Source organism: Vicugna pacos, chromosome 26 (genome assembly GCF_048564905.1).
Source record: "Vicugna pacos chromosome 26, VicPac4, whole genome shotgun sequence".
Classification (NCBI taxonomy): domain Eukaryota; kingdom Metazoa; phylum Chordata; class Mammalia; order Artiodactyla; family Camelidae; genus Vicugna; species Vicugna pacos.
The window spans coordinates 6594702-6601777 of record NC_133012.1 but is presented as its reverse complement, the minus strand read 5'-3'; positions in this window follow the sequence as shown (position 1 = coordinate 6601777).

Below are 7076 nucleotides of genomic sequence, written 5' to 3'. Positions count from 1 at the left end.
GCCAGATGCCTTGCTGTAGAGCACAAAACATAAAATCATCTGCAGTGACCCCAAAGAAAATAGGGGATGACACCTCCCCGAGGTAACAACCCATGCATTCTAGCCTCAGCAGCTGGGCTCCAAACTAGGATACTAGTGTTCCCAAATGTTCCCAAAGGTCCCCAGACTTTACTTAATATTCTAGAACTCAGAATATCTAGGGAAGACACCTGAGAAGCAAGCTATATATTTTTAACAAATGCCACAGGTGATTCTTAGGATCTTAGAAGCTCGAGAAACACTGTTCTCCTAGGGAGACTCTGCAAGAACCGACTCTTCAATTTGCAAAGGACACAGCAAGAAAGTAAAGAGCAGATCCTGCGGGGCAGAAATGTGAAAGAGAAAAATAGTCCCGTCCAGTAGCAGTATTATGGTCAAACGGACAGCAAGTTTTACGGTTGTCGCTGTTGAAATGTGTTCTAGATTTGCTTTATTTTTGACAGAATCCCACCACTACGTCTGTAACACAACAAGTTTGCTTTAAATGGAAAGGCAAATCCTAACTGCCTTGGCATCTCTGGCCCCCCCAGATCTGTGTCTTCAATCGGGGAGACCACAGGGCTCTGCCTGGGCCCCCACCCTTGCTCCACCATCTCCACGGCGCAGCCTGGGACGTGACAGGACGCACCTGGTTAATTTCCCATCTCTCAGGGATCACCGTCCTCCCTTTCCTGATGCTCAGCGCCTTGAGACTTGTTTTTGCGTATACGTTGTCTGGTTTCTTAATTGCTGTAGGCGGAAGAATCACCCTAGGTCGTGTTACTCCACGTTGGACAGAAGCAAAGTCATCGAAAGCTGACCTTTGATGTAATCCCATGTACTAGTGGTTTGTTTTCAGTGTGTGCCTTTTAACCCAGAAATCTATTTCCATCTGAGAGATTCCATTTTTCACACTTAATCTACCAGGAACTTATTTCTACGTAGGGAGCAAAGTAGATTTCTAACTTTGTGAGCAAGTTTGGGGTCAAATCGAACTGGATGGCACTCTGGTTTTGCCTCTCGGTTACCTGCCATGCGACCCTGGGAAACGTGTTTCCTTTCCCCTAGCCTCAGTGTTCCCACCTGCAAAAAGGGCAGAGTCCCACCCACCTCTGGGTATGCTCATTTAAATAAAACGTTATCGATCACTCCTTGGGCACAGTGCCTACTCCAAAGTAGGTGCTCAGAAATGCTGGTTCCTTTTTTGCTCTTCTCCTAACAACGTGTGTTACTTTCTGTGACTTATTTGTCTCTTACATGATAATCCATTTAATGTTTGTCTCCCTAATGCACTGTAAGATCGCTTGGTTTTGTTTTCTGATCTAGCTCTTGAACAAAGAGCCCGGCCCACTGCAGCTTCTCTATAAATATTTGTCAAGTGCCTGAATGAGTGTCTCCTCTCCTCGGGCCCCAGCACACATCTCCGCCTTGTGAATTAATGTTTGCTAAGAACAGTCACAGGTGTAAGACTGATAGAATTTTATGCACCGTTTCTGGAGGGATAAGCAAAGGTCAGAGTTATAAAGAAACTTTCAAAGTCCCTGACACTGGAAATACCCAAAGCCCTAGAACTACATCCTCACAGGCACCATCCATGGTATCCGAACTCACCGAATACCCATCTGACCCACAGAATCCCTTTCATGAACTACTCAATGGACTAGGAAGTTAAATTACCTTGGCTAAGTCTTGCTGTGGACTGAGAAGGAGAAGGCATGTCTTTAAGAGAAAGACTTGTGTGTTTATTGGGACTGGGGCGGGGTGGGGGTTGGGGGCACAAATAGATGGCCGTGGGAAACTATAAAAGAAAAATGAGTGGCTAAACCATGTCCCCTCATCCCACAAGGGACAGTGTTACCGGAGTGTCCGAGCCCTCGCTGCCACACCTAAACTCATCCACTCCGAATAAGGAGTAACTTAGAAATGATGGCAAACACACACACACAAAAGGCTAAAGAATGATAAATGTTTATTTCTTGGTTAAATATCAGCTAAGACTCTAGACTAGAAATCCTGCCTATCTCTCAACACTTACACGGAGAAAAAAATTTACAAAGAGAGAGAGGGGAAAAACACCACCAGCAAAGCTGCTTGGGCTTGGATTGGCTGCTGCATGAATCATTAGTTTTCCCGAGGAATGATCAAGAGTGCCATTAGGACGCATTAAGCATCATCTCACAGGGCATGGGGAGTGCAGGAAGGCTCTCTCCGCTATTGCATAATCGATGCAGATTACTCAAACTTGCTCGCAGAATAGCTTCACCCTGTTAGCAGCAGACCTGTCTCTCACATTCAGTCTTTCTCCTCATGCCTTGATTCTTCCCTCTGGGGAGGGAGACCTATTTCCCAAGCGGAGGGATCCCCAGGCTTTCCAAGACAACCCCCACAACAGCCTCCTGAACTCCGGAGGGAAGACAAGCAAGGAAGCGTTGGAGAGCTTTTTTTTTTTAACTCATTTATTGAGACCTGGCTGGTTGGGCTGGCGTTCACGTAATTCTTGTCCTTTTCCTCCTCTTCTATCTAAATCCCTTCTACAAGGCCACCCTGCCAACCCTGCACCCGCTTGTCCCCTCCACCCCTGGCTGCCTCACGCTTCACTCAGCCCTCTTCCGCCCCCTCCCTCTCTCGTCTCCCTATCTCATCTTCTGTCCCTTTAAATGAGGTCACCCTGACTGCATGAAGGACAGGAGGCTCCGAAGAGGTCAGACATTAGCACCGCTATAACTGCACTGCTACTGAAACTGGGCGAACCCATCCATCACCAGCTCCACTACTCCATTAGGGCCTCCCGTGAAATATGCCCTGCTCTGAATCGCACAGCCATACATCTCCCGGTCTAGACACCTTCCTGTTGTGTGAAGATCAATGCCGCTCGGTCATGCATCATCTGTCATCCAGTAGCCCTCACTCTAATAACCGTGTCTATTCGCTAGTCTGCAGTATAAATTATGGTGCTGAGAAAGTACTATATTATTCAGCAACCTTGGTCACTAATGGATTATTGGGTTTATTGGTTGATAATGTGAGCTCCCTTTCTTTCTGGCTTTCTTTCCCCCCGCCACCCCATTTTTGGCTGAATCTCACTCTTATTTATTTATTCCTCTCTATTTTTATTTTATTTGGCTCCAGGTTGAGTGATGGCTGCCTTGGACTTCTGAACATACTCCTGAATCAAACCCCTAAAAGGATGAGTCGCTAAAACAAGCTTAATTAGAAACAAACCTCTATGGTCACCTATTACATAACGGAGCAGGTCCAGAGGTGTTGGTTCTGGCTTCTGTTCCTCGAGGTTTCAGCTAAAGTGCCTTTTAATTGAAGGGCAGTTTTAGAGAACCAAGTTCAAGTTGTGCACCAGAAGCTGCCAGTGTCCCTTGGGGCTCAGTGTCACAGAATCCCTTCCTGTGCTGGTCTTTCTGGTCCTCTGGTTACTTACATTCACTGCTGCCACATGCTGATGATCACCATGGTAACATTGACTCCTAGTTCTACTCTCTGGAAAATGGGTGAGAGATGGGAAACCCAAGTGGACAGAAAGGAGGGGGAAAAATCTACTATGAAGAACTCTGAATGTATAAGTTTACATTTTGAGCCACAATAACTAGTTTCCTATTCTGGGGTCATGACAATCCTGCTGGGTAGACCTTGCTAACCCCATTTCATTCATGAGTCATCTGAAGCTCCAGTTAAGTAGCTGACTTAACTGTGGTGTGTCTAAGCCGTGGCGCTGGCTTTGGACTCATGTTTGTCTCGTTCTTGGTCCACCTACATCCCACCCTGCCCTCCACACTGCCCAGCTCACAACCTCCTCAGCCTACCAGAGGTACCAACGAGAGGGTGGCAGATGCCTGGTACAGAGCCTGGAGGGTGTGGCACGCAGGGCCCCTCAGGTTCCTACGCTGGAACGAGGAAGGGAAGGCGAGCAGTCTTGCAGCCAGAGCTGTGCGAGCCACATGCCACCTTGCAGAGCCGCTGTTGCTTCTCTGAGCAGTTAGCCTGTAGCGCCCCATCTGAAAGGCTCTGTGCTTGGGTCGGGGAATTAACCAAGAAAGAGCGTGGCTTTGTCCCAAACTTCTCCTCCCAAGAAGAGCCCATGCCTGTCGCCAGCCCAAAGGTTCAAAACACACAGGACACAAGCCCACCCCCAAACAGCTCTGAAGTCGCAGATGAAAAATACCCCATTGCCCGAAGCAGCATCGGCAGTGAGTGTCTTCCCATCACCCAAGCATCCTTCTCACTGGGGGAGGAGCGGTCTGGAAATAGCCCTGGAGGGCTTCTGGAGGAGGAAGCCAGCCAGCTGGACTGACCAGGAGCCGCCTGCAGCCCCCAGTGAAGCCAACTCCCCACAGAGGGGCCTGTTCTGTTTACTCCGGCTGCCTCTCTGAGCCTGGTACTAATTTGTTGTTAGTTTGAGCATGACAGTGATGTGTTTACTTAATCAGGAGATGCCAGAGTTCCCCAACTTGTAGCTGGGAGTTTGGATTCCCTGATGAATCACAGGTATGCCCACCTGGCGAGAGCACCTCAGTATATTAGACGGGGAGGGCTCCAAGTCCCCATGTGCCGGCAGCCCCACCCACGCCTTCCAGAACTCTGACCACAGCCCACGGGCCCTTCTGTGCCTCAGCTGCCCCTCCTATGAAAGACAAGCAAACAGCGCCACCCACATCCCCCTCCTGCCCTCCCACCAGAACCAAATGCATCCCACAGCTTACCCTTCTCAGAGGTGACAAACAATGTCAGTGGAAGCCGCGTCCTACAGGGGACCAATTTCTGTTTACATATGGGATGCCCACCCCCTGCGGAAATGCTGGCTGCCCCGTGGCCTGGCTGGGCTATCGGGAGAATGTCAGAAGGTATGGCTTCCACCTTCTGCCAAGAGAACAGATTTGCTGCCTGCTCCGAGGACAAATCCTTCACCAGAGGTAAGCCCTGGCGTGGGTTCTCAGATTTAAACAAACTGGGGCAGGGGGTGGGGGGCTGGCTCTACATCAGAGCCTGAGAAGCAGGGTCGTGGTGATTCCAACGGAAACAGCCGGTTCCGCATTTGGGAGTGATGGAACCGGTTGAAAACTCAATATTCTCCTTAGTCTCTGCCCCGGAGGGAAGCAAATGAGTGGAATCGTGTTCTGGTAAATGCAGGAGTCGAGCAGGAATCCGCGATCAAATATTGCTGGTCTTAAGCATCTAGACATGAAATAGGTTTGCTGGTGGAGGGTCAGGAAGAGCTGGGGCAAAACAGAGAGCTGATTCCCTTTCACACACTCATTCTAATTTAGAAGGTGACCAGAGCTGTCATTTTCCATGCCAGAACTTGGAGATGACTCCAAGGAGGATATGGGTGCGGCCACCAGGGGTCCCTAAGGCAGCCAGGAGGGTTCCCCAGCAGCTGAGGTCTCCAGCAGACAGACAGACAGACACACAGCCCATGGTAGCGAGGAGCCTGGCAGTCAGCCGTGGGCTGTGCCCGTCCATCCAAGACACAGCCTCAGGCCACCTTGGATGCCCCTGAGGAGATGGCAGCCCCCATGCAAGTCACGGTGTAGCTGTCCTTCACGTCCCACCAAGAACATATGTCTTTTCTCTACACCCTCCGTCCCCAGACTCCACCACTCAGGTGCCTCAATGACCGGGGAGAAACAACCAAGCTGATCTTGGAAAAAAAAAAAACAAAACAGATGGAACTTGAGGAAATCAAGGGCCTGACCAGAGAAAATGAGTTTATAAACATGTTTTATGCGACTCAGGAATGAGCCAGACTCACTGGCTTAGGAGCGCGCCAAGTTTCACCAGGAAACAGCAGACCTGGTGAGAAGGAGCTGAAACACCCAGAGAGGGAAGTGAGGGGACAAAGTCCTACCCGAGGGCGTGTGTATTTATTAATACCTCCCCCCTAAAAGGAAGCCAATTCATCCTCGAAATGAGCCTCTTACCTTCAACCTGACAGGTTGGACTTATTACCGTGTGGCCCACCCTCTCCCCTTGGCCCACAGCGTGGCCTGCGTGCTATGTAAGAGGTCCTGGCTGCAGTGTCGGAAAAGGGAGACACATGATCAGGTCTGCTCCTCTGGCCTCCGCCCGGTGCACGTCTTCCGGGCCCCGCACACATTGTCAGGTGACATCTGCATCAGAAAGCCGGAGGCCAGTTAGTCACTGTGCACGCCCGTTCAGAACCCTGGTTCCAAATGGTCCTGGCTTTGTTCTGGGTCAGAAAATTCTCCCTTTGATTGAACATCTTTCTCGCCAACAAATGCCTATACCAGAAGATGTTTCCATGTTGGTATTTCTGCCCTCCCTTCCACAGTGAAAGAGTCAGGTCACTGCAGGGCCAAATGCGTGGGTTGGCTTTTTATCTCCCGGACGCTGAGTATGGTCAGACTTGCCAGGTTACTTCTCAACAGCCCAGGATTAAATAAATAAATAGAATTAAATAATATTTGGATAAAGTCTATGGCTAGAATTCTAAATCAAACAAACAAAAACCTTGTTCCAGAAAGGACCGTGATCGTAAAGAGAGGTAATTCAAGAAAAGTACCTTGGCAACCTGGCAGCCTGAGGTAATACAATGAACCAGGAAATCCAATCTCAAAGGGCAGTTGCCTCTGAGGGATATGTTCTACAACCAAACACTCTTGTCATCCGTTCCTGTCCCCAAGATAAACAGACACGTGGTGTTCTGGAAGGCGTGGAATTCTGGAAGTTTTGGACAAAGCTGTCCTGGATCCAAATCCTGAATCTGCTATTTACCAATTGAGTTGCCTTGGGCAAAATCCTTGAAGATCTTCAGTTTCCATAATTCTGAATCAAGAATAATAATGTCTGCAATTAGCTATAAATGCTAAATCAATGGTCTCTGTGATGATGATGACGATGATGATGATGTTAATTATCACTATTGTCACGAGTGCATCATTGTTAATGATAAGGCACTCTTTCAAAGAAGAGAAAAGGAAGGTCACAATTGAGATCTTGAGGGAATGGCATGGAAGACAGAATCTGGTCTCAGAATTTGGACTTGCCCCAGGGCACTCTGAGATCTTGGAAACAAATCTCCGGTTCGG